Source organism: Haemaphysalis longicornis, unplaced genomic scaffold, assembly GCF_048455015.1.
Source record: "Haemaphysalis longicornis isolate Haplotype H1 unplaced genomic scaffold, Haemaphysalis longicornis Haplotype H1 scaffold_1, whole genome shotgun sequence".
Lineage (NCBI taxonomy): Eukaryota > Metazoa > Arthropoda > Arachnida > Ixodida > Ixodidae > Haemaphysalis > Haemaphysalis longicornis.
The window spans coordinates 213,562,060-213,576,623 of record NW_027526203.1 but is presented as its reverse complement, the minus strand read 5'-3'; positions in this window follow the sequence as shown (position 1 = coordinate 213,576,623).

Below are 14,564 nucleotides of genomic sequence, written 5' to 3'. Positions count from 1 at the left end.
TAGTCGGTGGGGACTTTAATGCGCCTCATGAGGCATGGGGTTACCCTTCGTCCAGTGCACGTGGTGTGGCAGTCTTAGACACATTTACAGGCCAGCAGTTTGTGCTACTCAATGCTCCGCACATATCGACACGTCGCTGGGATCATCCTCGCGCGCCCCCCTATGCCCCGGACCTTTCCTGGTGGACAGGTGTAACTCCGGTTTCATGGGACCGTGAGCCGGACTGTTGGGGCAGTGACCGCTATCTCCTACGTCTTGGTTTAGCTCCAGGGTCCCAACAATGCCTACGGCGCCGCTGTCGTGTGACTGACTGGGACTTGTTTAGGAGGGTGTTAGACAGCTCCCTACCTGGAACCCTATGCGATGCAGTGCCTATTTTATGCGTCGCCCTTAAGGACGCAACGCGGACAGCTTGGGTGGACGAGTCTACGCCAGTTCCTGACCTGCATCTCCTTCGATTATGGGCAGCTCGTCGTCGTGCTGAACGGGCTGTGAACCGGTATCCAGAATCTCCAGAATTGCGAGCTTCTTTAAATCGTGCCACAGCCGCTTCCCGCCGCCACGAGAAGCGCCTTTCTAGACAAAGGTGGTTAGATTGGTCTGCGTCCATTGGACCGTCCTCAACGACATCTTCCATCTGGCGGACATTCCGCAGCACGGAAGCTGGTGCATGACCACCGGACCCTGCCACTAGTGCGTGCCTTGCCTCTGGGAAAACGCCAGAACAATTTGCCCCAGAGTTAGCCAAAGCATTCTTCCCGGCGTTCGACCAGGCTCCACCACAATTCATCGGCCAACTTTACCTCCCCCCTGAAGCAGGTGCGTGCCCAGCTCAGGTGGACATTGATGGCATACCAGCTCAGATAGGCTCCCGCCAACACCTCGGTAGAGAAGATGGCCTGGAACATCTTTCTAACATAGTACTTTTGGGTGGCAGAGCTCACAGCATACGAACGCTCCTAACCATGGACGTCTAAAGGCTTATGACCATGTCAGTCACTCAGCGATCCTTACCATCTTACGTCAGCTGAAAGTTCCCGTCATGGTCTGCAACTTGGTGCGGTCTTTCCTCGACAGTCGTACCTTTTCTATACGAATCGGCAAGGAAAGTGTAGGGAATTTCACCTCAGAGCGGGGAGTACCCCAGGGCTCTGTGTTGGCACCAGTGTTGTTCAATGTGGCACTCCTTCTCCTCGCGTGGCAGTTAGCTACCATTCCGGACATTTTCTTTCTAATCTACGCCGATGACATTACAGCCTGGTCAGTACATGCAGATTTGAACAGACAGCAGGCAGGCCTCCAGGCGGCCCTAGACAAAGCGAAGCATTGGTGTGCCAAGATTGGATTGACACTTTCGGCTGCAAAGACGACCTTCATGTCGATCACAAATAGGTGGGCCCGACGTCTTTCCCAGACGCCCCTCTCCCTGGCCTTAAACGGCCGTGCCCTCAATCCCGCATCGTCAATGCGAGTGCTTGGAGTAGAAATAGACGCCTCTGGGTCCGCGGCTCCATGGGTCCGCTGCGTGCGCGGCAAAGCCTCCAAGTCGCTTCATCTCTTCCGACGGATCTCACAAAAGACCGGCGGTGCCTGTAGTCGCATGGCACGTATCCTAGTTCAATCTGTCTTGCTATACCAAGCTGATATACCAAGGCTGATATATCATGTATATATGATATATATGTATATCTATGATATATATACTATTGGCTGATATACCAAGCTCAGTTTCAGCATCTCACACGAAGAGACTGGGACCTACTGGAAAGTGTAAACCGAGAGGCTATGCGAGTTATCACAGGCCTGCCTCGTCTGACCCCAATTCCGACGCTACAAGCGGAGGCCAAGCTGAACACCTTCGACGAGCTTGTTGAACAACAGAGGAGGGCACGTCGCCTGCAAATTCAAACAATTCCCGTTGCTGCGGCATTGGCCCACTACTTCGATTCTAAGTCACCTGTTATATTACGAAAATCACCTGACCTTCCCCTTGGGGAAGGTCAGGTGATTGGCGACTGACCCGGATACGCCGTTTTCATAATCAGTCACTGCAGCCCAACCCTTTTCCCCCGGAGTCGCATGGCACAGCCGATGCAATGCAAGTGTACGTCGACGCAGGCATGGCCCAAAATCTCCTACACACCAGCCTTGTGGGCCCCACTCATCCAGAAGTGCAGCAGACCTGCTCATACCTCACCGAGGCACCTCTTCCTTCAATCATGGCAGAACTTCTGGCCATCCCGGATGGGTTATCCTCATTAGAGCCTCGATTACGCATAAACCCGCCATCGTGCCTTCACCTGTACACAGACTCCACACAGGCAGTCCGGGAACTCCGACGCGTCACCAAGTCGCTCGACTTGACCTGCGATGTGCATCGCATTGTGAACTCTTTTCCGTGTCCCGTGCGAGTTCTGTGGAATAGACGTTCAACACCTGCCCACACTGACGCTGACGTGGCCTGCCATCCCCAGAGGGTAACTGGGCCACTACCCCTGCTCCAGTTGTCGCAGAGTGACACCCTCATCATTCACAAGGAGTCTCTCCGGCGCTCCACGCGTGCCCTTCTTCCCCCGCGTGGGTCGGACTTTCCTGGCGGTTTAACCCGCCGCGAGGAGGTGGCGCTTCGGAGAATCCGCGTGGGCGCAGCTTTGACCCCGGTGATAAAATCCTCATGGAGGACGCAAGTTCCCCCAGAAACATGCCCCTTCTGTAAAACCCCTGCCACTCAAGTGACCCTGGACCACCTCCTGGGTTCATGCTCGGGCCTCCAGGCAGCACGAGTTCATCACATGAGCGCCCTTGGGTACCACCCAGGACGGCCACCTGACCTTCGCCGCTGGACGCACGGTCCCCAATACCAGCCCCTCCTCGACTTCATTGTCGAGACGGGACTGCTGGACGACATCTAGTTTATGCCAAAGGGCGTACTTGCGTAATTAAAAAATAAAAAAAGTCCCTGCCGCCGTTGATGATGATGATTGCCGGGGTGAGCACCGGCCCCCGAATAACGGAAGATGAGACGAGATTACGCATGGAAGTCCTTGCCGCCGCTGCTGATGATGATTGTCAGCGTGAGCACCAGCCCCCGAATAGCTGAAGAAAGATGAGAGAATACACATGGAAGTCCTTGCCGCTGCGGATGATGATGATTGCCGGGGTGAGCACCGCCCCCCGAATAGAAGACAGATGAGAGAATACACATGGAAGTCCTTGCCACCGCGGATGATGATGATTGCCGGGTTGAGCACCGGCCCCCGAATAGAAGAAGAAAGATGAGAGAATACACATGCATGTCCTTGCCGCCGCGGATGATGATGATTGTCGGGGTGAGCACCGGCCCCCGAACAGCAGAAGAAAGATGAGACGAGAATACACATATAAGTCCTTGCCGCCGCGGATGATGATGATCGTCGGGGTGACCACCGACCCCTGTATAGAAGAAGAAAGATCAGAGAATACACCTGGAAATCCTTGCCGCCACAAATGATGATGATAGTCGTGGTGAGCACCGGCCCCGAAACAGCAGCCGTTCCCGCCGGCGTCAAGATGAAGCGTCCAAAACCCTCGGAGCCGTGTCGGATTTCTGGCCGTGCCGGATCTAGGTTTTGAAATCTGGATCCTGAAAATGTTACATGGCGGCAAAACAAATGAGACGAAGCATGGTAGACCAGGAGCAATCTATTTACGCTATGTCCATGGCGGTCATCAGAGAGTCCACTCAGGCTGCGCGCCTCTCAGAGCATCTTCGCCGTCGGAGGCTGCGTCCACAGCTACGCGCCACTACTCTCTTCATCGTCGTCTCGTGATAATATGTTTGAATAATAACAAGACTCGCGCGCCGAATTCGTCGCTCAATAGTTTACAGATGATGTCCTTAAAGGGGCCCTGAAAGGCATTTTGAGCACACTAAATGAACTAGCGCAATCGCTAGATTGGGTCGCCAACGTCACCTGTGCCAAGTATTACTCTTTTACGCGCAGCGGAAAGCTCACACTTTTCTTGCAAAGTTTGTCGCTTTTTTCTCACCCTTTCCTTCGTGTTTTTGGACGCCGCCATCTTCACATGTCTACATCATCGATTCCCAGATGTTCGTCATGAGCTAGACATCCTGCTATTGGGCGGCTTTTTCACGCACTTCCGGCAAAGAGATGAGTCGTCTGCTCAGCGTCGGCTCGCCGGCTGATCTGCCAGTGGAGTGCCGGAGTGCTTTGACATTTTACGACAAACGAAACAAGTGTAAACAAACGCTTAACCGTTTGTATTGAATGCAACACGGCCATAACACGACGTGGATTTTATCTTACGTGAGTACGTACCATAAAGAAAGTCCCGTGGCACTTCTTTGGTGCAATCGCAGAGAACGCCCTAAGCCGAATGCCCGGGTTTGACGCGTACATTTTATTCAACTTCAAAACAATCCAGAGATGCGTTTCGAACGAACGCAACTTCACAACATGCGTTGCAAGTCTGAACCGCGATTGACAGACGATGAGTTGCCTCCTCCTGCCCGTCGTAAATTCGGCACTCACCTCACACCCGGTTTGCGGGGACGAGCAGCAAGTCACAACTCTGGCGCGCAAGCGAGAAGGCTTTTAGCCAGGCACACTGCACATACCCCATGCGAGGTTGAGTGGTACGTCGTTCGAGAAAGATAATCCAGACCATGGGAAGCACTATCCACCCGCAGAAGTACAATGTCGCATTTCATCGCGAAACGAACGCGTCCACAACACACAGGAGGCGATGCACACACACACACACAGCTTCGGTCGCTGCATTGGCTTAGCTGCAAGCTTCGTTCGGACAATCAGCGATGCTACGACGATACAGACTGCGTGAGGACGACGTGCTAACCACTTCACGTATTTAAAAACACAGGGGCAAAGAACTAGGTTCATCGGAAGCAAAAAATCTTCCTTCCATTATAGTGCCTGAAACATGGAGGAAAGAAAAGCTTAGGAGAGGCCCTCACGTCACACCCAGCGCAGCCGGAAACGCCATTTCTGTAAGTCGAATGGCGGACCATTGGCCCTCCATGCCATTGGCGGACTCTTTTTGCCTCTCTCTCTCGGTGCACCTTCTCCGCCTCCTCCGTCCTGTATCGCCTCTCTTGTCGTCTGCATCGGCCAGCGCCGAGCCGGCGGAAATCAGCTGATAGGCAGGTAGAAGGCCGTTTTGCAGCGCGTGACCGTGAACCTAAACGCGCGGTTACACTGTTACACCTCTTCAGTGTGGCCGCAGCAGGTTTGCGAAGCGGCTCGCTCTAACAATGCCGCAATGCTCGGTGCCAGGCTGCAAGTCGCGATCGGTACCCAAGAAATTGGGCGTCACTTTCCACCGGTTAGTGCATCATTCCGCTGACAAGTATTGCTGTACTTTGGTGTGCATTCATCCTTTGTTTGCAATCACCGCCGTTTATAGGTTCCCAAGCTATGGAGAACGCCGCAAACAGTGGGCGAACGCCGTGCGGCTACCGGACGGGAAAGTGCCCAAGTTTGCGTTGCAGTTTCACTGGCAATCCCAGAGATGACTAGTCAATTAAACAGCCGTTCTATATATATAGGTAAGCAGTACTTCATGCAGATTTCACGCTAAAAAATTGTGGAATGTTTTTACCGTTGTTCGCGTGCCTTCGATAGAATTTTTTGCGAAGGAGGAGGAGGAGGAGGCAAAACGTTTTATTGAGTAAAAAAAATGAGGGGGTGGGTGGCGTCAATAAACTTTTTTTCGCCAAGTTTCAACTTGTCTCAGTGTCAATAAACTCAAGGTGATATCAGTTGAAAACGTTCATACACTAACCTCGCTGTATGAAGCGTTGAAAAGCGAAATCCAGAGCGAGACCACAAAAAGATCCAGATTCCAGATCCAGCACTCTTCCAGTCAACAGACGGACACCTACTAAGGTAATAGGACGATGGAATTATATCAACTGGGAATCTACCTTGTAACAGTTGCAAAGGCGCTGCCGCCCATTGCAAACTATATATTGCAGCGGCGATAACCGAAAAATTGAGTTGCGAATCGTTCGGTTGCAAGTCGCCTACGCACTGCACACCGTGTATCACTTCCCGAAAATCTACCTGACGGGTGTCCGCGCGTACGACCGGGACGGCGCGTTCACGATATCTGCACTTCAATAGGCGCGTCGTGATCGCGACCGGAGCAAAAGCTTGACGCGGTACAAGGTGCACTTGCAAGTAGAAATTAAATGACATATTCACATCGGAGCAGCTGTCGCAACTCGCAGCATCCTTTTCGAGTTCCGCAAGACCACAGCGCAGCAAAGCGAAGAGCAATCTTCGCAATCGGACGACAAGGCAGGCGCTGCCTTTCCTCCATGACTGGCGAACGGCGGGCGGGCTGTTGCTAGGACGCCGTTGCTAACGCGACTTCCAATGGCCGCCGAAAACACGTGACTTCCTCCACACTTTTGCCAATGCGCGGGGATAGCTGGGGGCCTCTCCTAAGCCTTTTTTTCCTCCATGGCCTGAAATATACTGGCTAGTGTGCCGAGGGCGGGCTCCAGGCGGGCGCCGGGAGCGATGTACGCGGCCGTCTGCCGCTTGGGGCGCTGCCGTGCGGGAGTGTGCGCGTTCATCCGGCCCGAGCAGATCGCGCGGTTACCTCCGAGCTGCGTAGCAGACGGCAGCGGAAGAACTTTCCATTCCCGCTTGCGACGAAAGCGAGCGAAAGCGACGGGAATTCTGTCGCGCAACCAAAATTTGTCCCGACCATTCGACAAAAACGGTCGTCGCGCGACAAAGCGACGGAATTCCTGCCGCTCTCACTCGCTTTCGTCGCAAGTGCGAACGGGCCTTTATGCGCAATCTCCGCCCCACATAAAACAAGCTCTTGCTTGTCGCCTGAGCGTACGGTTGATATCTGACTACGTTACACTGTGCTTGCCAGTGTATTCAAACGATGTCACTAGGTTTGAAACGTACGCGCTCGGTGTGCAGCTTTGTAAACGCAAGCGGTTTCACATACGCACGCTATTTTGCTGCTAATAGAGTTTTAGTACAGCGTTTGTGGCCTTTGCATACGCTAAACGCTAAATTTTTGCGTCCCGCTACGTGACACCGCGATGGGAGTTTCAGTAGAGCGTCTCATCAGTTTTGCGTAGCGACACACTAATGCATACGGCGCCATCTGTCAAATGTTTTCCGAAATGTCTCGCCGGCTGATCTGCTAGCGGAGTGCCGGAGTGTTTGGACATTTTACGACTATCCAAACAAGTGCAAACAAACGCTTTCCCGTCAGTGCTGAATGCAACACATGGGTGCAGCTTGTCAGAACACGGGTTCTCGCTGATCGAGTGCAGCGTTGGTTTGCTCTTCGGCTTCACGTTCATCGCCGCTGATAAAGCGATCCGATCCGGCGCGTTTTGTGCACGGGTTCTGTGTCGGTTGAAAATGTCTTTTTTCACATGCCGCCGGTAGTAGGAATTACAACCACCGCAAAATAACACCCGGCACCAGCGGGGCCACATCTGAGACCGCGCTTTTTGGATAAACAGTGCGCGGTGCACCAAAGGGAACGAGCGCACGATTCTCCCCACGCGGCTGCGAGTTCGCCGCCGATACCAACTGCAGCTACGTACACCGCGAAAGGGCAAGGCCAGGCCGCACACATGCGGCCAGGTCATTCGTTCGCTTTTCCAGCCTGTGTCCATGGTGTCTACAGAGATGAAAAAGCCGAAAGAGCTGGCCCGTAGCAGACGGCAGTCTGTGGGAGCGCAATAGCGGAAGTACGTCACCGCTGAGGAGCGGAGCATCATGGGAGGGGAGGCCAACAGCGAAGAAACAGTTGAAAGGAGGAGGAAATACGGCGCGACGATAATTCGCGGTTTTTGATTTACGATTTCTCAGCTAATACTCATCGCTTTAACAAAATTCTTGCAGGAGGAGATTGCTAATACATTGCTTTATTTGGTTACATGTACATCCATGCATCGGCGGAAGGCATTTCAGGACCCCTTTAAGAGTGGCTTTCGCAAGCTACATTATGCTCACTGAGTGTGTAAACTGAGTGTTCGTTCCCGGCCAGCCACCATTGTAATAAAAAAAAGCAAACATTTCTTTTTGATTTTCCACACCTCTTCTGATCTACCTGATCTGATCTGATCTGATCTGATCTACCTGTCGCTGTAGACTGGGCTAGTTGGTAATTCATAGTGGTCAAATGTAGCGCTATCTCTCTCTCTCTAGCGCAGAAGAAACACACGGGGACGAAAAGTATACACACGGACAAGCGCTAACTTACAACTGATTCTCTACTCACGTCACGGCGAATATATATGTAGTTGAGGAACGTTTGAGTGAATTTCGTGTCGTAAGGACTTTTTGTTACGTAGATAATTATCTCATTTTTTGCGTTTTGATTCCCAAATGTTCCACCCGTGGTCGCACAGGTACTAGAAACTTTCAAAATGCCTCAAGCCGCTTGTGGATTTACAAGATGCCGGACAAGGACACTTTCCTAGGCCTGAAGATTCACTTCTTTGAGGACCACGTACACGTGCTGGTGTTACGAGCCTCGCGCGCAGAAGCCAATCCTGCCGTTCACATCAGCTCATAGCAAACTTGTTAAGATGGCAATTGTACAGACATGTTTTTCGAACGCTTTGCAGATGTCTTGCCACCACGCCTTGTTAGCCATTCTCCTGGCTCAGTCGGAGCGCCTAGACGGAGCAGGGTACCCTCGCCCATTCCTCGTCTCCGCAGCCGAGACAATTCGAAGACAACAGAAATCAGGGGCACTGCCCGCGACATACAAGGACAAACCACAGAGGAAATACGACAGAGAGTGACTGTCCTTATACGCTCCGTGTTCCATCGCCTAAGAAACTGGCACAACGTGTTAACTTGAAAGTTGTCTTCAGCGCTCCTAAGTTGTCCCAGCTGGCAAGCAGAACGCGGGCCGTAAAGCGACGTGGGTTTCAATGCTCTGTCAAACACACAACACATTTCTTAGAATGTGTTCAAAATGTAGTACAGTAAAAGCTCATTAATTCGAACTCGAATGGAACCATAAAATTGTTCGAATTAAGCGCAGTTCAATTTATTGGGAGGGCGCTGTAATAAATGCACATCGCGACACACTGCACGGGCAGAACACAAAGTCTGGACTCGATGTCACGAATTAGGCGCTGCTGCGCGTTTGTGGGAGGTGATTTCGTAAATAATGTTCTTGGAGGTCGAAGAGAGAACGAAATTAATGGATCAGTCAGTTGTACGCCTGAAACAGGCACTGACATTGCATTCATGTGAGCAGTGATGCGTAATATCGAAATAATAACACTGTTTATGCTCGAAAACAATTTTATTGACTGGGCAGTGTCGAGGCCATCAAAATTAAAAGTAATCGGTGATATGCAATTTGCTTGCTTTTCTTCTATCACGACACCATGAGAATGGCTTAGAAGTTGCGGAAGAGCTCCAGCGCAGCGTCACGATTCTCATCTGCTGAGAAATAACCTGCTGCAACATCCAGCCTCTACGCTGGTTTGCATCCATCTCTAGCAAATTTGGTTTGCTTTGGATCTGCAACTCATTGTAATCACTCTGGGCCGACTTCTGCAAGGAGCGATGGAAACCAAGGGACCCCAATTTGAATTAACCGTTCTGGATGCCGACGCGTTCGAATTATCGGTAGTTTTCCCCGATTTAAATATACAGGGATGTGCCGGGACCAGGGCGTCAGTTCGAATTAACCGTAAGTTCGAATCAACCGAGTTCGAATTAACGAGCTTTTGCTGTATATGGAATACCTCCGTCGTGCGGCGCGAGCTACGTGGGACAGATGAGCAGATGCCTCAATGAGCGTATGCGCGAGCTTGCCAATAATGTATACGGAACGGTAAGAAGGCTTTTTGGCACAGCATATCATCACGTGAAAGGGTTGCACTCCACAGTTCCTTGGCACCACAGTGGTCGATATAATTAAGGACAAGCAAGCGCGCCTAATCAGTGAGGCAGCTCAGATGGCGCATAAAAGGAACGACTCTGTAAACAAACTTGCGCTATCTGACCGTGAACTACATTTCTCGCAATGTGGGGCCATGAGCGACAGGGCACTGTGATTGCCAAAAATTTTGGTGCGTGTTGGGTGTATTCGCTTTTAAAGCAAAGCTTTTTACCTCTACCCCGAAGGGTTTTTTCGCGACCGTTGGTGTCACCAGAAAACTCCAGCGAACAAATAAAAGAATTTACTGGCACCGCCGGGAATCGAACCTGGCACTAATAGAATAACAAAGCGAGAGCCCGTTGTCTTACCGCTTTAGCTATAAGCCCACGCGAAGACGGGAAAGACGGGGAAGACAGGTGGTGTACTCACCAAGCACATCTATGGGTTTTCCCCCTGCGTTCTCGCTGGATGCCACGTGAAAGCGTCACGCGACCGCTCACGCCCATCTAGCCGCCCTGGTCGCACCTTGCTCATGTGCTAAGAGTTATAAAAATTAAAGGAAGCTCACACCAATGCATGGCATCTCACTTCTAGTACGCCAATGTGCTAAAGCCTGTGGTCTCCAGTGTTCTCGTAAAAAATCACCGCTCCTTCTCGTCCGCCCTCACGCCAAATCAAGGAATACATACAAATACTCCTTGATGGCCGGGCCATCACTCCAAGCCCCAGCATCAAGATCCTGGGCCTGCATCTCCAGGCTAACACCAAGAGTGACGTCTCCTTGCAGCGCCTCAAAAACAGCATTAATCGAATCGTACACATGATCAGGTCAGCTGCCATCAAGTAGCGAGGCCTAAAGGAATCCGCTACTTTTCGATTAATTGAAGCTTTTGTCTTCTCGACAGTCACTTACGTCAACCCACTGTCTTCTTCTCAACAAGGAGGACGTAGGTGCTTTATATAATGATTAGAAAGGCAGTCGAACAGGTCAGTGGTCTTTTCATGAGTGCGTCCACACACAGGCTGCTTAGCATGGGGCTCCACAACACGGTGGAAGACCTGATATAAGGCCATCTTTCTAACCGGAAGGTCCGAATCAGAACAGGGGAGCGTAACCGCATGCTTCACCAGATTGGCTGGGCAGCCCAGAATGTCACTCCGCTTGACATACTCCCAGACTCTTGGCGACTGAAACTAAGGATGCTCGCTTCGCTTAGAAATATGAACCCCTCACATGACAAGAGTCACCGAAAGCACGGGCTCAAGCGCTAAACACCACCCTCGGTGGGGATCATGCAGTTATCCACACAGACGCCACAAACATCGAGGGCAGCAATACGCCATCATCGTGGCTACCTCCAGAACCAAACTTCTTGCGTGTACCTCGCTTAGGACCCAAGAAATGACGGCAGCAGAAGAGGCAGCCATCACCCTGGCTCTCACTCAACCATGGGTTCGGAGGGTAGTCACCGATTCCCAGGAATCCTACTGGAATTACCAGTCGGGTTGGGTGTCCTGACCTGCACTGCGCGTGCTAAAAAACCACTCCCCAAACGGTTCCATTCAGCTCATCTGAACATTCCACACGCTTCAATGGAGGGTAACGAATACGCCCACCCAACAAGCCTGCGCTATTACCTCCCATGCTATGGAGCTGCACGAGGACAGTCCCCCGCTTGTCACGTTCAGGGAGATAACCCAGCATTATCGCCTTCTGAGACAGACCGTACCTTCGTCTTACCATGACCTTTCCAGAGAACAACTACCCTACGGCTCATACAATCCGGGCTGATTCCTACAGCCTACGCGTCCACTATTTACCGGGCACCTGACCAGCTCTCATCAACCTCAAGCAGTACACAGCTCCTTAAGTGATGCACAGCCGTCTTTTAGCCCGCGCGAATACCTCGAGTCTTTTCGAGCGCAGCGCAAGGTACATCCCTCCCCCCATCGTACACTCACAAGGCGGCAGTCCGTCCTCCTCCGACAGATTCAGACAAACACATTACCCACTGAACATCTCACACATCGCTTTCAAAATTTACCCGGCACCCCTACTTGCTCGTTCTGCGGAGGTTACCCAAACATATTCCACACAATATGGACCTGTGATCGACATCCAAAGTTGACCCCCATCCCGAATCCAACTCTAGCATCCTGGGAGGCAAGTCTGGCTGACCCCAGCGCTGCGACACAGCTCCTGCTGACGTCCAGAGCGGAGGAAGCCGAGGCCACGGCTTCCCAAGACGGCGCCCTGGACTAAGGGTGCTCAGGAAAATAAAGTTTACTTCCTTCCTTCCTTCACTTAATGCATCCGAATCGCTACAACGCTGAATGTAAATTTTGCTCAAAAGTAGGAACACTCCGCCCTCTAATCAGGGTGTGCGACTTTAGCCTTGAGCACCCTCATCTCTTTACGTCAACTACCCAACCAGAGCAATTGGAGATGATGCTGTCCAGGCCCTCTCTACCTACCCAGCTCCAGCGGGTGGACAGAACAGAGGCCACGCAGTCTGCGTATGGGCCCCACACAAGAAGGAATCGCTCTCCTGGGCTGCACTCTGGGCCGTTCAGAAATCTTAACAGAAGTATTTCTTGCTCCTCCTCCGTCTCTGCCGCAAATCTCGTTGCCTCCGTCCGCGGCGCAGAGACGGAGAAGTCAGATCGTCTAACACCGTGTTGGAGCGTACTTTAATTTTATAAAAAAAGTTTCCACTCTTGTGCTTCACCAATACAACTCAACCAACCACCATTCAAGCATCATGCGTTGATTTAACCTTACCAAGAATATCTCTTTGACGTAATAAATGGTATGGTTAGGTGCATTTCACTTCTCTCTGGTTTTACTATATGTAGAGCGATGTGAGTGAATTTAAAGGGACCCCCTCGCACGGGGCACCTTGAGCAATCTTGGTGACGGTACTGGCGATACCGCGGACCCCGAGCCCCCAAACATAAGCTGGATCCAACCGTGGCGATGTGTTTATAGGTGGAGGGTTAGAAACCACGAACGGTGGCCGTCGGAGCCCAGGTCAAGCCCTGGCGGATGGGCTCCCTGTCTGTTCACCAGGCAGGGAGCTCCGGGACCTCTTTGACTACCAGGGTAAGGTCAAAGAAGAAAGTACCCCCGTCTCCCTGCTTTTTCCTATAACATATGGATAAATCAAACCCCACCCCCCCCAGACGTGATCGGCCCCCGAAAAGGGGCCGCCCTGAAGTTTCCTTTCCATCCCTTCCAACAATCCACAGTCCTAAACCTGACAACTATCCTCGATTCTTGGTTATCGAGGCAGTTGACAAAACAAACCCTGTTTCTTCCATGTCCGTATTCCTGATCACTAAGTTCCTGGAAAGCATCCTCGGAAAATCGTTCGATGCTAAGAAACTCCGTACCGGTGAAGTCCTAGTCAATGTCAAGACGCAGCAACAAGCCACTAACCTCCTGTCGCAAACCTGCATGGCAGATCTGGCCATCAGAGTCACTCCCCACCGTAGCCTCAACAGCTCCCAGGGTGTGATCTCGGAGACCGATTTGTGGAATGAGACCGAAGCTGATCTGTTGGAAGGCCTGAAAGATCAGGGTGTAACTGCAGTGAGGCGTATCACCATCAGACGAGACAATAAGGAAATCCCCACAAAGCATATAATCTTGACATTCAAGAAATCAAAACTTCCTGAGAACATCAATGCTGGCTTCATTGGGTGTGGTGTACGTCCGTACATACCTAACCCGCGCCGCTGCTACAAGTGCCAGCGATTCGGGCACGCTACAACTTCTTGTCGCGGCAAAACAACCTGCGCGAAATGCGCCGAACATGACCACCCTACTGAAAACTGTGACTCTACTACCTTCACCTGTGCAAACTGTCAGGGGCCGCACGCAGCATGGTCCCGCAGCTGTGGAAAGTTTCAATTAGAAAAGAAAATCATTAACATCAAGGTCACTGAAAACATCACCTTCCCTGAGGCGCGGAAGAGGTTCGCCTCTTTCCCTCTGGGGAGGTACGCCGATGAGCTCGCCGGGGGGCGGAGCGGCGTCTGGTTTCTGCGGGGACCCAGTACCGCGAGTCGGACTTGGTCCCGTCCCCGCCCCCCCCCCCCCCCCCGTGGGTTGCCTCAGGCAGCCCAACCCGCCTCCGCACCGCTCGCTGAGCCAGCAGCGGCTGTGGGGGCAACCACGTCTGGTGGAAGCGATGCTGCATCCTCCACTTCCACTCCAGCGTCCCAAACCACAGGCGAGGGCGCAGAGGAGATGGACATGGGGGAGCCAGCGGCAGCTTCCACCCCCACCGCACCGCCTGCGCCATCCGAGGCGTTCCTGAATCCCTCGGTGGTTGCGGGCAAGGAAAAGCGCGCCCCAAAGGGTTCTCGGTCCAAGGAGCCTGATCCCTCAGGCGCTCCGAGGACATCCGAGGATGAAATGGACGTCGGTCCGTTCTTGTCTGCGGTGCACCGCAAGGAACGCGTCCCGACGCCAAAGCCTCCCGACAAGCCAAAAAAGACGAGAGTCACAGCCCCGAAAGACGACACATAAACAACACAGTCCAGTAGCTCCGAACACTTCATAATGGGAAGAGAGAACATAGTACAATGGAACTGCGGAGGCCTTCTGAATAATCTTGACGACGTGTATGAGATTCTGCATACCAATCAGC